Source organism: Oncorhynchus tshawytscha, linkage group LG30, assembly GCF_018296145.1.
Source record: "Oncorhynchus tshawytscha isolate Ot180627B linkage group LG30, Otsh_v2.0, whole genome shotgun sequence".
NCBI lineage: Eukaryota > Metazoa > Chordata > Actinopteri > Salmoniformes > Salmonidae > Oncorhynchus > Oncorhynchus tshawytscha.
The window spans coordinates 49,686,726-49,710,269 of record NC_056458.1 but is presented as its reverse complement, the minus strand read 5'-3'; the positions used below and the strand labels follow the sequence as shown (position 1 = coordinate 49,710,269).

Below are 23,544 nucleotides of genomic sequence, written 5' to 3'. Positions count from 1 at the left end.
CCCTACTGTACATTCTGTCTAAAACATACATCATTTCTATGTACTTTTTAAATTGGATGTTAAACAAAATGAATTGTTTGGTGAATGGAACCTGGTGATTGGTGGTAACCCAGTGACATTCAGCGCTGCTACAACCCAAACAGAGACAGACAGACAGACAGACAGACAGACAGACAGACAGACAGACAGACAGACAGACAGACAGACAGACAGACAGACAGACAGACAGACAGACGGAGCTCCGACACAAGTATGAACAAAGGAAAGGGTTAAGAGAACGAACCAATCAGTTTTGCTCGTGAGTTTATGACGATTCTGTGCACCGAAACAACGTTCCACTCGGGTTGGTTAGAGACAGGAAAATAACCGGCCTTTGTGTGGAACAGAAAATACCATAAACCTTTTCCTCCCGAACTGGGAATGAACTCTAAACAGTAGCTTACTGCTAACACAGGAGCAATAGAATAATATAGTAATGTAATACTAGCAGAATGCAGAATGAAAATAGAACGTGCTCTTCTAAAATAGTGCCTAAAGTGCAGATTAGACAGTTTGCTCGTTCATGACGACTGGGCAGAAATTTGTTTGATGTTTAATCTATCAGGCCCGAGTGAGTTTTGTTTGATAATAATCATTTAAAACCAAGGTTTTACAGATTCAATTAAAATCTATTTCAGTTGTTGTTGACTTGTTTAGAGAATCCAAAACCAGATCATTTCTCCAAATTGCCTCTAGAATTAAAAAAAGCTCTGGAACCAACCAGGAACCAACCAGGACAGAGAACACACACAGAAAGGTGTCTGACCTGCCAGGTTGTCCATCTCTTTCTCCTGCAGCAGACTGACAGTGTCATCGTCTCCCTCCAGCATTAGCTCCGCCTCCAGGTTCTGACTGACCAGTGATTGGCTGCGCAAGGTCTTCTTAGACTTAAGCCCCTCTTCTTCCTCCTCCTCCGTACCTACACAACACAATTAATGTATACAGTTGAAGTCGGAAGTTTACATACACCTTAGCCAAACACATTTAAACACAGTTTTTCACAATTCCTTGACATTTAATTAATTGTAGTTAGGATCACCACTTTATTTTACGAATGTGAAATGTCAGAATAATAGTAGAGAGAATTATTTATTTTCAGCTTTTATTTCTTTCATCACATTCCCAGTGGGTCAGAAGTTTACATACACTCAATCAGTATTTGGTAGCATTGCCTTTATATTGTTTAACTTGGGTCAAACGTTTTGGGTAGCCTTCCACAAGCTTCCCACAGTATGTTAGGTGAATTTTGGCCCATTCCTCCTGACAGAGCTGGTGTAACTGAATCAGGTTTCTAGGCCTCCTTGGTCACACGCTTTTCAGTTCCGCCCACACATTTTCTATGGGATTGAGGTCAGGACTTTGTGAAGGACACTCCAATACCTTGACTTTGTTGTCCTTAAGCCATTTTGCCACAACTTTGGAAGTATGCTTGGGGTCATTGTCCATTTGGAAGGCCCAATTTGAGACCAAGCTTTAACTTCCTGACTGATGTCTTGAGATGTTGCTTCAATATATCCACATTATTTTCCTCCCTCATGATGCCATCTGTTTTGTGAAGTGCACCAGTCCCAACTGCAGCAAAGCACCCCCACAGCATGATGCTGCCACCTCCATGCTTCACTGTTGGGATGGTGTTCTTCGGTTTGCAAGTCTCCCCCTTTTTCCTCCGAACATAACGATGGTCATTATGGCCAAACAGTTCTTTTTTTGTTTAATCAGACCAGAGGACATTTCTCCAAAAAGTACGATCTTTGTCCCCATGTGCAGTTGCAAACTGTAGTCTGGCTTTTTTATGGCGGTTTTGGAGCAGTGGCTTCTTCCTTGCTGAGCGTCTTTTCAGGTTATGTCGATATAGGACTCATTTAACTGTGGATATAGATACTTTTGTACCTGTTTCCTCCAGCATCTTCACAAGGTCCTTTGTTGTTGTTCTGGGATTGATTTGCACTTTTCACACCAAGGTACGTTCATCTTTAGGAGACAGAACGCGTCTCCTTCCTGAGCGGTATGATGGCTGCATGGTCCCATGGTGTTTATACTTGTGTACTATTGTTTGTACAGATGAATGTGGTACCTTCAGGCGTTTGGAAATTGCTCCCAAGGATGAACCAGACTTGTGGAGGTCTGCAATTTTTTTCTGAGGTCTTGGCTGATTTATTTAGATTTTCCCATGATGTCAAGCAGAGGCACTGAGTTTGAAGGTGGGCCTTGAAATACATCCACAGGTACCCCTCCAATTGACTCAAATTATGTCAGTTAGCCTATCAGAAGCTTCTAAAGCCATGACTTTGTTTTCTGGAATGTTCCAAGCTGTTTAAAGGCCCAGTCAACTTAGTGTATGTAAACATCTGACCCACTGGAATTGTGACACAGTGAATTATAAGTGAAATAATCTGTAAACAATTGTTGGAAAAATGACTTGTGTCATGCACAAAGTAGATGTCCTAACCAACTTGCCAAAACCATAATTTGTTAATTAACAAGACATTTGTGGAGTGATTGAAAAAAGAGTGACTCCAACCTAAGTGTATGTAAACTTATGACTTCAACTGTAGCTGATTCCAAATGACACACAATGCTACTGTTTAAAAATGGTCAAGTAACTAACTAACTTGCAGTGTATTCTGGGATAGGTGACTGACCATAGTCCTCCAGGGCTTTAAGTGACACATCAAGGTGGGTGGAGCCAAAGGGGTTTCGTACGAATCTCCGCCTCCTCCTCAGGTCGTCCTCCCAGTAGTCCAGACGCCAGAAGTCGTGTAATTGGCTGAGGTAATAAAAGAGGTTAGTAAATAAGTTAAAGCAGCTCATGTAATTGGCTGAGAGAGAAAAAGGGGGGGCGGAACACAAGGCTCAAATCAAGACATGTTCAGATGAATAGACATAAAAGGTCACGTTAGCTCCTCCTCCTAGTCTTCAGGTTATGGCTGTGTGCTGTGATTTAGGGACACCGTTAGCTCCTCCTCCTAGTCTTCATGCTATGGCTGTGTGCTGTGATTTAGGGACACCGTTAGCTCCTCCTCCTAGTCTTCATGCTATGGCTGTGTGCTATGATTTAGGGACACCGTTAGCTCCTCCTCCTAGTCTTCATGCTATGGCTGTGTGCTATGATTTAGGGACACCGTTAGCTCCTCCTCCTAGTCTTCATGCTATGGCTGTGTGCTATGATTTAGGGACACCGTTAGCTCCTCCTCCTAGTCTTCAGGTTATGGCTGTGTGCTGTGATTTAGGGACACCGTTAGCTCCTCCTCCTAGTCTTCATGTTATGGCTGTGTGCTGTGATTTAGGGACACCGTTAGCTCCTCCTCCTAGTCTTCATGCTATGGCTGTGTGCTGTGGTTTAGTGACACTGTTAGCTCCTCCTCCTTGTCTTCATGCTATGGCTGTGTGCTGTGATTTAGTGACACCGTTAGCTCCTCCTCCTAGTCTTCATGTTATGGCTGTGTGCTGTGATTTAGGGACACCGTTAGCTCCTCCTCCTAGTCTTCATGCTATGGCTGTGTGCTGTGGTTTAGTGACACCGTTAGCTCCTCCTCCTAGTCTTCATGTTATGGCTGTGTGCTGTGATTTAGTGACACCGTTAGCTCCTCCTCCTAGTCTTCATGTTATGGCTGTGTGCTGTGATTTAGTGACACCGTTAGCTCCTCCTCCTAGTCTTCATGCTATGGCTGTGTGCTGTGATTTAGTGACACCGTTAGCTCCTCCTCCTAGTCTTCATGTTATGGCTGTGTGCTGTGATTTAGGGACACCGTTAGCTCCTCCTCCTAGTCTTCATGCTATGGCTGTGTGTTATGTTATCAATCAAAACATGTGTGTCTGAGCAAGAAGACAGACACTTCCTGTTTTCCAGTCTTCCTGTCTCAAAGCGAACCTAACAGAACCCTCGACATCACAGTGACATTCTTCCAACCTATCCCTGTGTGTGTTTCATCTCTGACCTTCCCACTACCTCTCACCTCTGTGACATCGTGCCCCATGCCCCGTGCTTATTGGTCAGGATGTTGAGTATCTTCTGTTTCAATTGGTTGGCGGTCACATGGTCCCTGTGCTTGGCAGCGCTGATCAGGTGATCACACATCTTCTCCTCCTCCCTCCTGTCAGCAGCGTACTGGGCACAGTTAGACTGAGGGGGGGTAGAGGGAGAGAGAAAGAAAGGGAGGGGTGGGGGGTAGAGGTGTTAGAGGGAGAGAGGGAGAAAGAAAGGGAGGGGGTAGAGGTGGTAGAGGGAGAGAGGGAGAAAGAAAGGGAGGGGGTAGAGGTGGTAGAGGGAGAGAGGGAGAAAGAAAGGGAGGGGGTAGAGGTGGTAGAGGGAGAGAGGGAGAAAGAAAGGGAGGGGTGGGGGGTAGAGGTGGTAGAGGGAGAGAGGGAGAAAGAAAGGGAGGGGGTAGAGGTGGTAGAGGGAGAAAGAAAGGGAGGGGTAGAGGTGTTAGAGGGAGAGAGGGAGAAAGAAAGGGAGGGGGTAGAGGTGGTAGAGGAGAGAGGGAGAAAGAAAGGGAGGGGTGGTAGAGGGAAAGAAAAAAGAGAGAGAAGTTGAGATATGCAGATAAATAGATATCATGTTTCAGTGGACTGGAGATTTACTGAGACAGACAGACAGACTGACTGACAGACAGACAGACAGAGAAAGACAGACAGACAGAGACATACAGTCAGAGACAGAGACATACAGTCAGAGACATACTGAGACATACAGACAGAAACATACTGAGACATACAGACAGAGACATACAGTCAGACAGACAGTCAGAGATACAGACATACAGAGACATACAGTCAGAGACATACAGACAGACAGAGACATGCAGTCAGACAGACAGATAGATAGAGACAGACAGACAGACAGACAGACAGACAGACAGACAGACAGACAGACAGACAGACAGACAGACAGACAGACAGACAGACAGACAGAGACAGACAGAGACAGACAGAGACAGACAGAGACAGACAGAGACAGACAGACAGACACATACAGACAGACAGACACATACAGACAGACAGACATACAGTCAGACATACAGACAGAGACAGGCAGTCAGATACATACAGACATACAGACAGACAGACAGACAGACAGACAGACAGACAGACAGACAGACAGACAGACAGACAGACAGACAGACAGACAGACAGACAGACAGACAGACACAGACAGACAGACAGAGACAGACAGAGACAGACAGTCAGATACATACAGACAGAGACAGACAGTCAGATAAATACAGACATACAGACAGAGACATACAGACAGACAGACACATACAGACAGACATACAGTCAGACATACAGACACATACAGACAGACAGACAGACACAGACATACAGTCAGACAGAGACAGACAGAGACAGACAGACAGACACAGACATACAGTCAGACAGAGACAGACAGACAGACAGAGACAGACAGACAGATACATACAGACATACAGACAGAGACATACAGACAGACAGACACATACAGACATACAGTCAGACATACAGACAGAGACAGGCAGTCAGATACATACAGACAGACACAGACAGACAGACAGACAGACAGACAGACAGACAGACAGACAGACAGACAGACAGACAGACAGACAGACAGACAGACAGACAGACAGACAGACAGAGACAGACAGACAGACAGACAGACAGACAGACAGACAGACAGACAGACAGACAGACAGAGACAGACAGTCAGAGACATACAGTCAGAGACATACAGTCAGAGACATACAGTCAGACAGACAGTCAAAGACATACAGACATACAGTCAGACAGAGACATACAGTCAGACAGACAGACAGAGACATACAGACAGACAGAGACATACATACAGACAGACAGACAGATACATACAGTCAGACATACAAACAGAGACAGTCAGATACATACAGACAGACAGAGACATACAGACAGACAGACAGACATACAGACAGACAGACAGACAGAGACATACAGACAGACAGACAGACAGACAGACAGACAGACATACAGTCAGAGACATACAGACAGACAGTCAGAGACATACAGACAGACAGACAGACAGACATACAGTCAGAGAGATACAGACAGACAGAGACATACAGACAGACAGACAGACAGACAGACAGACAGACAGACAGACATACAGTCAGAGAGATACAGACAGACAGAGACATACAGTCAGACAGACAAATAGATAGATAGAGACATACAGACACAGACAGACAGACAGACAGACAGACAGACAGACAGACAGACAGACAGACAGACAGACAGACAGACACAGCACATACAGCAGACACGCAGTCAGATACATACATACATACAGACATACAGACAGACATACAGACAGACAGACAGCACAGACAGACATACAGACATACAGACAGAGACATACAGACAGAGACATACGAGACATACAGACAGAGACATACAGACAGAGACAGACAGAGACATACAGACAGAGACAGACAGACAGACAGACAGAGACAGACAGACAGACAGACAGACAGACAGACAGACAGACAGACAGACAGACAGACAGACAGAGACATACAGACAGACAGAGACAGGCAGTCAGATACATACATACATACAGACATACAGACAGACAGACATACAGACAGACATACAGACAGAGACATACAGACAGAGACATACAGACAGACAGACAGACAGACAGACAGACAGACAGACAGACAGACAGACAGACAGACAGACAGACAGACAGACAGACAGACAGACAGACAGACAGACAGACAGACAGACAGACAGACAGACAGACAGTCAGAGACATACAGACATACAGTCAGAGACATACAGTCAGACAATCTCTCTGTGTTCACCTCAAACTCAGCGTGTTTGTGTACGTCTTCAGCTCTCTGTCTGTTCAGGATAAACTCTGCCTCGTTGGCCACACGCACAATATGGTCCTTCATAGCATGGCACAGCAGTCTGAGGTGAGAGAGGGAAGACAGGTTGAACAGAAGGGGAGAAAGATGGACAGATTGGGGGGGGTGAGGGAGGGAAAGAGAGAAAGAGTGGGAGGGGTGAGGGAGAGAGGGAGAGAGAAGAGACAGAGTGGGATGGGTGAGGGAGGGAGAGAGAAGAGTGAAAGGGTGAGGAGAGAGAGAGTGGGAGGGGTGAGGGAGGGAGAGAGAAGAGACAGAGTGGGAGGGGTGAGGGAGGGGAGAGAGAAGAGACAGAGTGGGATGGGTGAGGCAGGGAGGGAGAAGAGAGAGTGGGATGGGTGAGGGAGGGAGAGAGAAGAGTGAAAGGGTGAGGAGAGAGAGAGAGTGGGAGGGAGAGAGCCAGAGTGAGAGGGTGAGGGAGGGAGAGAGCCAGAGTGAGAGGGTGAGGGAGGGAGAGAGCCAGAGTGAGAGGGTGAGGAGAGAGAGAGTGGGAGGGGTGAGGGAGGGACAGAGTGGGGAGGAGTGAGGGAGGGAGACAGAGAGGGTGAGAGAGAGAGACAGAATGGGGCGTGAGGGAGGGTGAGAGAGAGAGAGAGTGGGGTGTGAGGGAGAGAGAGAAAGTGGTGGGGTGAGGGAAAGATAAACTCCTTATAGCTGTGCAATAAGTAATGTGATATCTGCAACACAGACATGAGCATACAATTCCTGATGGTGATAATAGATTAAGCAGTATAATATAGATAGATCAATGTGATAGGTGATTGATTACCTTCCCTCGTTAATGAGCTCGATGAAGGCCAGACCGGCGTTCTTCTGGATTGAGTTCTGCCACTCCTGGAAACACAACACAGACACAAGGTCACACACGGACAACTACAGACCACTACTAACCCCCACGGACCACTATGGACCACCACGGACCACTACTAACCCCCACGGACCACTATGGACCACCACAGACCACTACTAACCCCCACGGAGCACCACTAACCCCGACTGACCACCACGGACCAATACTAACCCCACGGACCACCACGGACCACAACTAACCCCACGGACCACCACGGACCACTTCTAACCCCCACGGACCACAACGGACCACCACGGACCACTACTAACCCCCACGGACCACAAGGGACCACCACGGACCACTACTAACCCCCACAGACCACAAGGGACCACCACAGACCACTACTAACCACTACGGACAACCACGGGCCACTACGGACCACCACAGAACACTACGGACCACCACAGGCCACTACACGGACCACTACGATCACCACGGACCACTATGGACACTACAGTCACTATGGACCACTATTAACCACTTCTAACCACCACTGACCACTAAGGACCACTAAGGATCACTAAGGACCACTAAGGACCACTAAGGACCACCACGGGCCACCACAGACCACCACTGACCACTAAGGACCACCACAGGCCACTACACAGACCACTACGACCACCACGGACCACTATGGACACTACAGTCACTATGGACCACTATTAACCACTTCTAACCACCACTGACCACTAAGGACCACTAAGGATCACTAAGAACCACTAAGGACGACTACGGACCACTAAGGACCACCACTGACCACTAAGGACCACTACGGAACACTAAGGACCACTGCTAACCACTACTGACCACCACTGACCACTAAGGACCACTACTGACCACCACTGATGACCAAGAACCACTACGGACCACTACGGACCACCACTGACCACTAAGGACCACTAAGGACCACTAAGAACCACTAAGGACCACTAAGGACCACTAAGGACCATTACAGACCACTACTGACCACCACTGACCACTAAGAACCACTACGGACCACTACCGACCACTACGGACACTACAGTCACTAAGGACCACTATGGACCACTATTAACCACTTCTAACCACCACTGACCACTAAGGACCACTAAGGACCACTAAGGACGACTACGGACCACTAAGGACCACCACTGACCACTAAGGACCACTAAGGACCACTAAGGACCACTACAGACCACCACTGACCACCAAGAACCACTACGGACCACTACGGACCACCACGGACCACTAAGGACCACTAAGGATCACTAAGGACCACTATTAACCACCACCGACCACTATTAACCACCAAGGATCACCAAGGACCACCAAGAACCACTAAGGACCACTACGGACCACCACGGACCACTAAGGACCACTAAGGATCACTAAGGACCACTATTAACCACCACCGACCACTATTAACCACCAAGGATCACCAAGGACCACCAAGAACCACTAAGGACCACTACGGACCACTACGGACCACTACGGACCACTAAGGACCACTACTGACCACCACTGACCACCACTGACCAGTAAGGATCACTAAGGACCACTAAGGACCACTAAGGACCACTAAGGACCACTACTGACCACTACTGACCACTAAGGATCACTAAGGACCACTACGGACCACTAAGGACCACTAAGGACCACTACTGACCACTACAGACCACTACTGACCACCACTGACCACTAAGAACCACTACGGACCACTAAGGACCACTACTAACCACTACTGACCACTAAGGACCACTACGGACCACTAAGGACCACTAAGGACCACTAAGGACCACTACTGACCACCACTGACCACTAAGGACCTCTAAGGATCACTAAGGACCACTAAGGACCACTACGGACCACTAAGGACCACTACGGACCACTAAGGACCACTACGGACCACTAAGGACCACTACGGACCACTAAGGACCACTACTGACCACCACTGACCAGTAAGGACCACTACAGACCACTACTGACCACCACTGACCACTACGGACCACTACTAACCAGTACTGACCACTAAGGACCACTACGGACCACTAAGGACCACTACTAACCACTACTGACCACCACTGACCACTACGGACCACTAAGGACCACTAAGGACCACTACAGACCACTACGGACATCCACTGACCACAACAGACCTCTACTGGCCACCACTGACCACCACAGATCACTACAGACCTCTACTGACCACAACTGACCACTACAGACCTCTACTGGCCACCACTGACCACTACAGATCACTACTGACCACCACAGACCACTTGCATCAATAGCTCTTCTTATGGCTACATTTTTCCATCCTCATCTCTCAGCTTCATAGCAAACCAGGTGACCGGGATAACATTGGGTTAAACACACAAACATACAAATTCCCCCAAATATTTGCCCAAAAACATTTTTCCCTAAAGGACACATCGTTGTGATTAGGGATCTGGAGGTCACCACATCTTGTCAGCCGGATGATTGTCAAGCAAATAACTGTCGGTCTCACAGTAATTGACCGTTAATTAACATAAACAAGTTTAGCATCTCCTGGCATTCCACACACAGCCTACAAGCCACTGATGCAGACCTTTGGATCATCTACATTTTAAAAAGTCTAATAAATCCATGTAATATAGTCTACCTACACCTTCACAATAAATTAATGGAATATAGTCTACACCATCACAATAAATCCATGTAATATAGTCTCCCTACACCATCACAATAAATCCATGTAATATAGTCTACCTACACCATCACAATAAATCCATGTAATATAGTCTACCTACACCATCACAATAAATCCATGTAATATAGTCTACCTACACCATCACAATAAATCCATGTAATATAGTCTACACCTTCACAATAAATCCATGTAATATAGTCTACACCATCACAATAAATCCATGTAATATAGTCTACAACATCACAATAAATCCATGTAATATAGTCTACACCATCACAATAAATCCATGTAATATAGTCTACCTACACCATCACAATAAATCCATGTAATATAGTCTACCTACACCATCACAATAAATCCATGTAATATAGTCTATCTACACCATCACAATAAATCCATGTAATATAGTCTACACCATCACAATAAATCCATGTAATATAGTCTACACCATCACAATAAATCCATGTAATATAGTCTACACCATCACAATAAATCCATGTAATATAGTCTACCTACACCATCACAATAAATCCATGTAATATAGTCTACACCATCACAATAAATCCATGTAATATAGTCTACACCATCACAATAAATCCATGTAATATAGTCTACACCATCACAATAAATCCATGTAATATAGTCTACACCATCACAATAAATCCATTGTTTATTTTAGACAGGTCTAAAGAAACGTGATATGTAGAAAATGTAGTCTATTTCAGAAGAACAGAATAACATACTCTGAGTTGTCCTCATGTTAGGTCCTGTCCTCATGTTAGGTCCTGTCCTCATGTTAGGTCCTGTCCTCATGTTAGGTCCTGTCCTCATGTTAGGTCCTGTCCTCATGTTAGGTCCTGTCCTCATGTTAGGTCCTGTCCTCATGTTAGGTCCTGTCCTCATGTTAGGTCCTGTCCTCATGCTAGGTCCTGTCCTCATGCTAGGTCCTGTCCTCATGTTAGGTCCTGTCCTCATGTTAGGTCCTGATCTGGCTACATCATATGGCTGTGGGCTCCACCAGTTCATTTAGCAGACAAGAATTACTTAGAATTCCATGGCATTATTTTATATTATGAAGAATACAATAGAACAAACCTGAATAAAAAACGATTTGAGGGAGGGCGAACATGCGTCTATTCTGTGTTGAGGGGTTAACAAAGAAACTGGTCCTCCTATCTGCATCATTTAGAGTTATTAATGTAACTTTAGTTGTTCTACAAACATTGGGTTATAAGTTTGATTTAATACAATGTAAGGCTGCATGATGAGACTCTAATGATGATTCGAAAAAAGTCACCTGAAAAGGCATGAGCTCTGCTTTGTTTGTACACACTTCATCATTCTCTCATTCACAATTTTGACTTGATATCCCGGCAGCATCCCCTTTGTGTAACGTAATGGACCTTCCATGTCTTTTGTGGCCAGTGGCTGTTGTGCCCTTCTTCCTGAGTGCTGTGCTGCTCCGAAGCACCTCTCACTCACATGGTAGAGTCTTTCTCACTACAAGTGAAGACAGACACTTCGGGGACGCAACTGCGAGCGTCCCTTATCCAATTCCGAGGTGCATAATTGAAGATATTGGAAAAACGGGCCACATTTACTTTTCATCAGCCAACAAGATGTGGGAGATTATTATTATTATTATTATTAGGAAATGGGAGACACAAAAGACCACAATAAATTAATTGAAAATCCTACAATGTGATTTTCTGGATTTTTTCTCCTCATTTTGTTTGTCATAGTTGAAGTGTACCTATGATGAAAATTACAGGCCTCTCATCATCTTTTTAAGGGGGAGAACTTGAACAATTGGTGGCTGACTAAATACTTTTTTGCCCCACTGTATTTCACTGGTCACCCCCAAAGCCAATTCCTCCTTTGGCCGCCTCTCCTTCCACTTCTCTGCTGCCAATGACTGGAACGAACTACAAAAATCTCTTAAACTGGAAACACTGTCAGAGCAGCTCACAGATTACTGCACCTGTACATAGCCCATCTGTAAATAGCCCATCTGTAAATAGCCCATCCAACTACCTCTTCCCCTACTGTATTTATTTATTTTGCTCCTTTGCACCCTAGTATCTCTACCTTTGCACATTCACCTACTGCAAAGCTACAATTCCAGTGTATTTAATTGGTATATTGTATTTACTTCGCCACCGTGGACTTTTTATTGCCTTACCTCTCTTACCTCTCTTATCCTACCTCATTTGCACTCACTGTATATAGATTTTTCTACTGTAATATTGACTGTATGTTTGTTTACTCCATGTGTAACTCTGTGTTGTTGTTTATGTTGCACTGCTTTGCTTTATCTTGGCTAGGTCACAGTTGTAAATGAGAACTTGTTCTCAACTGGCCTACCTGGTTAAACAAAGGTAAAATAAATAAATAAAACAAATTTAAATTCACAAATATTGTCACCCATCAGACTATTATTGATGTAATCTTGATTCAATGTACTAAATAATATGTGTGTGACATTTGTTTAGATTTAGAATGGACCATTATCATGCTCCTGTATCGAAACAGGGGCAGTGGGAAAAAAATACTTGAATAGCGAATGGAGGACGCTTTTCCCCGTGATTATTTTCATTCCAGCCATCCTGTGGTAAAGAGAAGCTGCTTGATGTGCTTAATAAAAAAGAAAAGTTAAGAAAAAAATATAGAGAAAGAATCCTCCACTTTTTAATAGAGGCCATCAAATCAAATCAAATTTGATTTGTCACGTGCGCCGAATACAACAGGTGTAGACTTTACCGTGAAATGCTTTTCTTACAAGCTCTTAACCAATAGTGTAGTTCAAGAAGAAGAAAATATTTAATATTTAGTAAACTAAAATAAAAATGTATAAAAGTAACACAATAAGAACAACAATAAAGAGGCAATGTGGAGGCTATATACAGGGTGATACGGTACAGAGTCAATGTGGAGGCTATATACAGGGTGTTATGGTACAGAGTCAATGTGGAGGCTATATACAGGGTATTACGGTACAGAGTCAATGTGGAGGCTATATACAGGGTGTTATGGTACAGAGTCAATGTGGAGACTATATACAGGGTGATACGGTACAGAGTCAATGTGGAGGCTATATACAGGGTGTTACGGTACACAGAGTCAATGTGGAGGTTATATACAGGGTGATACGGTACAGAGTCAATGTGGAGGCTGTATACAGGGTATTACGGTACAGAGTAAATGTGGAGGCTATATACAGGGTATTACGGTACAGAGTCAATGTGGAGGCTATATACAGGGTGTTATGGTACAGAGTCAATGTGAAGGCTATATACAGGGGGTACTGGTACAGAGTCAATGTGGAGGCTATATACAGGGTATTACGGTACAGAGTCAATGTGGAGGCTATATACAGGGGGTACCGGTACAGAGTCAATGTGGAGGCTATATACAGGGGGTATTATGGTACAGAGTCAATGTGGAGGCTATATACAGGGTGTTACGGTACAGAGTCAATGTGGAAGCTATATACAGAGTGTTACGGTACAGAGTCAATGTGGAGGCTATATACAGGGTATTACGGTACAGAGTAAATGTGGAGGCTATATACAGGGTATTACGGTACAGAGTCAATGTGGAGGCTATATACAGGGTGTTATGGTACAGAGTCAATGTGGAGGCTATATACAGGGTATTACGGTACAGAGTCAATGTGGAGGCTATATACAGGATATTACGGTACAGAGTCAATGTGGAGGCTATATACAGGGTATTACGGTACAGAGTCAATGTGGAGGCTATATACAGGGTATTACGGTACAGAGTCAATGTGGAGGCTATATACAGGGTATTACGGTACAGAGTCAATGTGGAGGCTATATACAGGGTGTTATGGTACAGAGTCAATGTGGAGGCTATATACAGGGTATTACGGTACAGAGTCAATGTGGAGGCTATATACAGGGTGTTACGGTACAGAGTCAATGTGGAGGCTATATACAGGGGGTACCGGTACAGAGTCAATGTGGAGGCTATATACAGGGGGTACTGGTACAGAGTCAATGTGGAGGCTATATACAGGGTGTTATGGTACAGAGTCAATGTGGAGGCTATATACAGGGGGTACTGGTACAGAGTCAATGTGGAGGCTATATACAGGGTATTACGGTACAGAGTCAATGTGGAGGCTATATACAGGGGGTACCGGTACAGAGTCAATGTGGAGGCTATATACAGGGTGTTATGGTACTGAGTCAATGTGAAGGCTATATACAGGGGGTACTGGTACAGAGTCAATGTGGAGGCTATATACAGGGTATTACGGTACAGAGTCAATGTGGAGGCTAATGTGGAGACCATATACAGGGGGTACCGGTACAGAGGCAATGTGGAGGCTATATACAGGGTGTTACGGTACAGAGTCAATGTGGAGGCTATATACAGGGTGTTATGGTACAGAGTCAATAGCGAGACTATATACAGGGTATTACGGTACAGAGTCAATATGTGGGGGTACAAGCTAGTTGAGGTAATCTGTACACTCTGTTTTCTTGCGCAATTGCATAGTATATATAAATGTTGCGCAACATGAGATCCTTGATCAGATTTTCCATTCCATTTGTATTGATGTCAGAGTGATTAGATGGACAATAGAGTGCTGGGTATCAGGCAGTTAGCAAGTTTGGTAGACTAATGACCATCAGCCAATAGGAGAAGCCTATTGGCCTGGATATTGTGACTGACATTTTGTGATGGTAATATGGTCACCGCAAAAGCCCTAGTTGTGATTAAATTCAGTTGAATACTCAAATACCCAATATCACAACCGAATATCACCCTCTCTATCATGTGACCAGTGATCATCAGACACATTTTCCTAGGCAGTATACAGGATGCAGGCTGCAGCTTAAGCTGAGCTTAATCGAAGCCAGTTGAAACCCATGATAGAGGGAGAGAGAGAGAGTGAGAGAGAGAGAGTGAGAGAGAGAGAGAGAGAGAGCTACATTATCTCCATGGCCGGGATGGGTCTGGAGAACTCAGGGAGCGTCTCAGGTTCACTTCCCCATCCCAGGGATCAATATCCGGGCTAGGGTTCTGTCCCATGGGCCCCTAATGGAAGACAATGCTGGAGCCCTGGGTAATACTAGACACACTGACAGGTAGAGGAGAGGACAGAGAGGGGGGGACGAGAGGGCAGAGAGGGGGAGGAGAGGAGAGGATTGAAGAGGGGAGGAGGAGATGAGAGATAAAGGAAAGTGAGAAGTGTAGAGGAGACGATGAGAGAGAGAGGAGGATGTCATAGGAAGAGAGGTGAGGAGAACAAAGGTGGACAGGATGGAGACAACATAAGGAGAAGAGGATGGGACAGCAGAAAAGTCAGGAGGAAATGGATAGAAAGAAGAAAGGAGAGTAGAAGAGAAGAGAGAAGAGGAGGTGGTGAAAGGAGAGGACTGGAGAGGAGAAGAGAAGAGGAGGTTGGGAAAGGAGAGGACTGGAGAAGAGAGGAGAGGAGGAGGTTGGGAAAGGAGAGGACTGAGAGGAGAAGAGAAGAGGGAAGAGGAGGTTTGGAAAGGAGAGGACTGGAGAGGAGAAGAGAGGAGGATGAGAGGAGTGGACCCTTAAAAGGACAAGAACATCTCAACTGTAATCTTGAACAACTAGTGGAAAACCACTCATACCCCAGAGGACAAAACTGAAGAACAAAAAGTCAGAGGTGAGAATCATTCCGTTTCTACTTCTGCATGTTATCTACGGGCCCTGCCACACCTTGTTTGGGATATCGGTGTTTTCCAAAGTGGCGCTTGGTCCTCAAAAACAAGTCAGCAGAGAGAGGAGATGGTTGGATAATATAGTAAAAGACAGTAGAGAGGATATGGTTGGATAAAATAGTAAAAGACAGTAGAGAGAGAGAGGACATGGTTGGATAATATAGTAAAAGACAGTAGAGAGAGAGGACATGGTTGGATAATATAGTAAAAGACAGTAGAGAGAGAGGACATGGTTGGATAATATAGTAAAACACAGTAGAGAGAGAGAGGACATGGTTGGATAATATAGTAAAACACAGTAGAGAGGACATGGTTGGATAATATAGTAAAAGACAGTAGAGAGAGAGAGGACATGGTTGGATAATATAGTAAAAGACAGTAGAGAGGACATGGTTGGATAATATAGTAAAAGACAGTAGAGAGAGAGGACATGGTTGGATAATATAGTAAAACACAGTAGAGAGAGAGGACATGGTTGGATAATATAGTAAAAGACAGTAGAGAGAGAGGACATGGTTGGATAATATAGTAAAAGACAGTAGAGAGGACATGGTTGGATAATATAGTAAAAGACAGTAGAGAGAGAGGACATGGTTGGATAATATAGTAAAAGACAGTGGAGAGAGATGACATGGTTGGATAATATAGTAAAAGACAGCAGAGAGAGAGGATATGGTTGGATAATATAGTAAAAGACAGTAGAGAGAGAGGATATGGTTGGATAATATAGTAAAAGACAGTAGAGAGAGGACATGGTTGGATAATATAGTAAAAGACAGTAGAGAGAGAGGATATGGTTGGATAATATAGTAAAAGACAGTAGAGAGAGGACATGGTTGGATAATATAGTAAAAGACAGTAGAGAGAGAGGACATGGTTGGATAATATAGTAAAACACAGTAGAGAGAGGACATGGTTGGATAATATAGTAAAACACAGTAGAGAGAGAGGACATGGTTGGATAATATAGTAAAAGACAGTAGAGAGGACATGGTTGGATAATATAGTAAAAGACAGTAGAGAGAGAGGATATGGTTGGATAATATAGTAAAAGACAGTAGAGAGAGAGAGGACATGGTTGGATAATATAGTAAAACACAGTAGAGAGGACATGGTTGGATAATATAGTAAAAGACAGTAGAGAGAGAGAGGACATGGTTGGATAATATAGTAAAACACAGTAGAGAGGACATGGTTGGATAATATAGTAAAAGACAGTAGAGAGAGAGAGGACATGGTTGGATAATGTAGTAAAACACAGTAGAGAGGACATGGTTGGATAATATAGTAAAACACAGAGAGAGAGGATATGGTTGGATAATATAGTAAAAGACAGTAGAGAGAGAGGACATGGTTGGATAATATAGTAAAACACAGTAGAGAGGACATGGTTGGATAATATAGTAAAAGACAGTAGAGAGAGAGAGGACATGGTTGGATAATGTAGTAAAACACAGTAGAGAGGACATGGTTGGATAATATAGTAAAAGACAGTAGAGAGAGAGGACATGGTTGGATAATATAGTAAAACACAGTAGAGAGGACATGGTTGGATAATGTAGTAAAACACAGTAGAGAGGACATGGTTGGATAATGTAGTAAAAGACAGTAGAGAGAGAGGATATGGTTGGATAATATAGCAAAACACAGTAGAGAGGACATGGTTGGATAATGTAGTAAAACACAGTAGAGAGGACATGGTTGGATAATATAGTAAAACACAGTAGAGAGGACATGGTTGGATAATATAGTAAAACACAGTAGAGAGGACATGGTTGGATAATGTAGTAAAACACAGTAGAGAGGACATGGTTGGATAATGTAGTAAAACACAGTAGAGAGAGAGGACATGGTTGGATAATATAGTAAAACACAGTAGAGAGAGAGGACATGGTTGGATAATATAGTAAAAGACAGTAGAGAGAGAGGATATGGTTGGATAATGTAGTAAAACACAGTAGAGAGGACATGGTTGGATAATATAGTAAAACACAGTAGAGAGAGAGGACATGGTTGGATAATATAGTAAAACACAGTAGAGAGGACATGGTTGGATAATGTAGTAAAACACAGTAGAGAGGACATGGTTGGATAATGTAGTAAAACACAGTAGAGAGGACATGGTTGGATAATATAGTAAAACACAGTAGAGAGGACATGGTTGGATAATATAGTAAAAGACAGTAGAGAGAGAGGACATGGTTGGATAATATAGTAAAACACAGTAGAGAGAGAGGACATGGTTGGATAATATAGTAAAAGACAGTAGAGAGAGAGGATATGGTTGGATAATGTAGTAAAACACAGTAGAGAGGACATGGTTGGATAATATAGTAAAAGTATGTTCATGCATGTCATGAATCATTGTGCCTGTTTGGAAGAGATAAACGGTGGCGAAGTGCACGAGAGTCACATTTGGAAAATTGCCGATTCATCCTCATTGACACCGCAGCAGACACAACAGTTCACGCTGTCAAAAAGGGCGGGTCTGTAACCAGACACCCGTCTGATAGCACTTCAGAACTGTCAATCAAAAAACAGCCCTCATCATTGGTTGCTTAGTGCTGCATCTATGGGGGACTGACTAACGGTAAGCTCTGAGACACTCATTTAAAGTGCAACATGAGGTGGACAATGAATGTAGAATTACCTCATGAGTTGAGCTGCACACGTTTCCCAAATGGCGGGTCCACAAATTCTATGTTACTCTAGAAGGTTCATTGTACCTGTCTATGTTACTCTAGAAGGTTCATTGTACCAGTCTATGTTACTCTAGAAGGTTCATAATGACAGTATGTGCTATCATTGTTTCTGTAAACTTGGTGTCGAAGAAGAGAAATTGGTAACACTTCCTATGAATATCCTCTTCATAGAGCATTATAACACTTCCTATGAATATCCTCTTCATAGAGCATTATAACACTTCCTATGAATATCCTCTTCATAATGCATTATAAGTACACTTTAATGAATACATAAATAATGCATTATAGTTCAGAGAGAGAGAGAGGGAAGGAAAGAGAGAGAGGAGAGACAACTACGATAACATAACCAACAAAACCGGGTCACAACTCCTGCAGCTCTGTTGCATGCTGGGTATGTACATAGTCAATGGTAGGCTTCGAGGGGACTCCTATGGTAGGTACACCTATATCTCATCTCTTGGCAGTAGTACTGTAGACTACTTTATCACTGACCTCAACTCAAAATCTCTCAGAGCGTTCACAGTCAGCCCACTGACACCCCTATCAGACCACAGCAAAATCACAGTCTACCTGAACAGAGCAATACTCAATCATGAGGCATCAAAGCCAAAGGAACTGAGTAACATTAAGAAATGCTATAGATGGAAGGAAAGTAGTGTGGAAATCTACCCAAAAACTAACAACATATTTAATCCCTTTTAGAACATTTCCTGGGTAAAACTTTCCACTGTAATAGTGAAGGTGTAAACTTGGCAGCAGAAAGACTAAACAGTATATCTCAGCTTCCCTATAAAGACTAAACAGTATATCTCAGCTTCCCTATAAAGACTAAACAGTATATCTCAGCTTCCCTATAAAAACTAAACCGTATATCTCAGCTTCCCTATAAAGACTAAATAGTATATCTCAGCTTCCCTATAAAGACTAAACCGTATATCTCAGCTTCCCTATAAAGACTAAACAGTATATCTCAGCTTCCCTATAAAGACTAAACAGTATATCTCAGCTTCCCTATAAAAACTAAACCGTATATCTCAGCTTCCCTATAAAGACTAAACAGTATATCTCAGCTTCCCTATAAAGACTAAACCGTATATCTCAGCTTCCCTATAAAGACTAAACAGTATATCTCAGCTTCCCTATAAAGACTAAACAGTATATCTCAGCTTCCCTATAAAGACTAAACAGTATATCTCAGCTTCCCTATAAAGACTAAACCATATATCTCAGCTTCCCTATAAAGACTAAACAGTATATCTCAGCTTCCCTATAAAGACTAAACAGTATATCTCAGCTTCCCTATAAAGACTAAACAGTATATCTCAGCTTCCCTATAAAGACTAAACCCATATCTCAGCTTCCTATAAAGACTAAACAGTATATCTCAGCTTCCCTATAAAGACTAAACAGTATATCTCAGCTTCCCTATAAAAACTAAACCGTATATCTCAGCTTCCCTATAAAGACTAAACAGTATATCTCAGCTTCCCTATAAAGACTAAACAGTATATCTCAGCTTCCCTATAAAAACTAAACCGTATATCTCAGCTTCCCTATAAAGACTAAACAGTATATCTCAGCTTCCCTATAAAGACTAAACAGTATATCTCAGCTTCCCTATAAAGACTAAACAGTATATCTCAGCTTCCCTATAAAGACTAAACAGTATATCTCAGCTTCCCTATAAAAACTAAACCGTATATCTCAGCTTCCCTATAAAGACTAAACAGTATATCTCAGCTTCCCAATAAAAACTAAACCGTATATATCAGCTTCCCTATAAAGACTAAACAGTATATCTCAGTTTCCCTATAAAAACTAGCCATTTCAAGCAGTCAATCTCAGAAAATGAACAACAATGACAAATGGTTTGATGAAGAATGCAAAACCTAAGAAAGAAATTGAGAAACCTGTCCAACTGGATGATTTCAAAAGTCATAGTCAATCGATCAATAATATAATAATACTATTAGCAAAAATGTTTACTTTCAATTTATAATCTGTGGAAACTATGAGAATAGAGGGGTTCAGAACTTTTTTGAAAGTTTGAAAGATATGGCAAATAGAAATCAAACCAGAAGGACAAACCGGAAGTACATCAGTAATAGATGAGAGAGGTTGAGGGTAGAAGAAGGACATCAGTAATAGATGAGAGAGGTTGAGGGTAGAAGAAGGACATCAGTAATAGATGAGAGAGGTTGAGGGTAGAAGAAGGACATCAGTAATAGATGGGAGAGGTTGAGGGTAGAAGAAGGACATCAGTAATAGATGGTTGAGGGTAGAGGAAGGACATCAGTAATAGATGGGAGAGGTTGAGGGTAGAAGAAGGACATCAGTAATAGATGGGAGAGGTTGAGGGTAGAGGAAGGACATCAGTAATAGATGGGAGAGGTTGAGGGTAGAAGAAGGACATCAGTAATATATGAGAGAGGTTGAGGGTAGAAGAAGGACATCAGTAATAGATGGGAGAGGTTGAGGGTAGAGGAAGGACATCAGTAATAGATGGGAGAGGTTGAGGGTAGAAGAAGGACATCAGTAATAGATGAGAGAGGTTGAGGGTAGAAGAAGGACATCAGTAATAGATGAGAGAGGTTGAGGGTAGAAGAAGGACATCAGTAATAGATGGGAGAGGTTGAGGGTAGAAGAAAGACATCAGTAATAGATGAGAGAGGTTGAGGGTAGAAGAAGGACATCAGTAATAGATGGAGAGGTTGAGGGTAGAAGAAGGACATCAGTAATATATGAGAGAGGTTGAGGGTAGAAGAAGGACATCAGTAATAGATGAGAGAGGTTGAGGGTAGAAGAAGGACATCAGTAATAGATGAGAGAGGTTGAGGGTAGAAGAAGGACATCAGTAATAGATGAGAGAGGTTGAGGGTAGAAGAAGGACATCAGTAATAGATGGGAGAGGTTGAGGGTAGAAGAAGGACATCAGTAATAGATGAGAGAGGTTGAGGGTAGAAGAAGTACATCAGTAATAGATGGGAGAGGTTGAGGGTAGAGGAAGGACATCAGTAATAGATGGTTGAGGGTAGAGGAAGGACATCAGTAATAGATGGTTGAGGGTAGAGGAAGGACATCAGTAATAGATGGGAGAGGTTGAGGGTAGAAGAAGGACATCAGTAATAGATGAGAGAGGTTGAGGGTAGAAGAAGTACATCAGTAATAGATGAGAGAGGTTGAGGGTAGAAGAAGGACATCAGTAATAGATGGGAGAGGTTGAGGGTAGAGGAAGGACATCAGTAATAGATGGTTGAGGGTAGAGGAAGGACATCAGTAATAGATGGTTGAGGGTAGAGGAAGGAGATCAGTAATAGACGGTTGAGGGTAGAGGAAGGACATCAGTAATAGACGGTTGAGGGTAGAGGAAGGACATCAGTAATAGATGGTTGAGGGTAGAGGAAGGACATCAGTAATAGATGGTTGAGGGTAGAGGAAGGACATCAGTAATAGATGGGAGAGGTTGAGGGTAGAGGAAGGACATCAGTAATAGATGGTTGAGGGTAGAGGAAGGACATCAGTAATAGATGGTTGAGGGTAGAGGAAGGACATCAGTAATAGATGGTTGAGGGTAGAGGAAGGACATCAGTAATAGATGGTTGAGGGAGAGGAAGGACATCAGTAATAGATGGTTGAGGGTAGAGGAAGGACATCAGTAATAGACGGGAGAGGTTGAGGGTAGAGGAAGGACATCAGTAATAGATGGGAGAGGTTGAGGGTAGAGGAAGGACATCAGTAATAGATGGTTGAGGGTAGAGGAAGGACATCAGTAATAGATGGTTGAGGAGAGGAAGGACATCAGTAATAGATGGTTGAGGGTAGAGGAAGGACATCAGTAATAGATGGTTGAGGGTAGAGGAAGGACATCAGTAATAGATGGTTGAGGGTAGAGGGTAGAGGAAGGACATCAGTAATAGATGGGAGAGGTTGAGGGTAGAGGAAGGACATCAGTAATAGATGGTTGAGGGTAGAGGAAGGACATCAGTAATCGATGGGAGAGGTTGAGGGTAGAAGAAGGACATCAGTAATAGATGGGAGAGGTTGAGGGTAGAGGAAGGACATCAGTAATAGATGGTTGAGGGTAGAAGAAGGACATCAGTAATAGATGGGAGAGGTTGAGGGTAGAGGAAAGACATCAGTAATAGATGGTTGAGGGTAGAGGAAGGACATCAGTAATAGATGGTTGAGGGTAGAGGAAGGACATCAGTAATAGATGGTTGAGGGTAGAGGAAGGACATCAGTAATAGATGGTTGAGGGTAGAGGAAGGACATCAGTAATAGATGGTTGAGGGTAGAGGAAGGACATCAGTAATAGACGGTTGAGGGTAGAGGAAGGACATCAGTAATAGACGGTTGAGGGTAGAGGAAGGACATCAGTAATAGACGGTTGAGGGTAGAGGAAGGACATCAGTAATAGATGGTTGAGGGTAGAGGAAGGACATCAGTAATAGATGGTTGAGGGTAGAGGAAGGACATCAGTAATAGATGGTTGAGGGTAGAGGAAGGACATCAGTAATAGATGGTTGAGGGTAGAGGAAGGACATCAGTAATAGATGTTGAGGGTAGAGGAAGGACATCAGTAATAGATGGTTGAGGGTAGAGGAAGGACATCAGAAATATATGGGAGAGGTTGAGGGTAGAGGAAGGACATCAGTAATAGATGGTTGAGGGT

General features: G+C 43.4%; 1 pseudogene; it reads right to left on the bottom strand.

Annotated features, from left to right (window-relative positions):
* Positions 1-23,544, bottom strand: part of LOC112237923 — a 294,281-nt pseudogene that overhangs the window by 45,000 nt on the left and 225,737 nt on the right.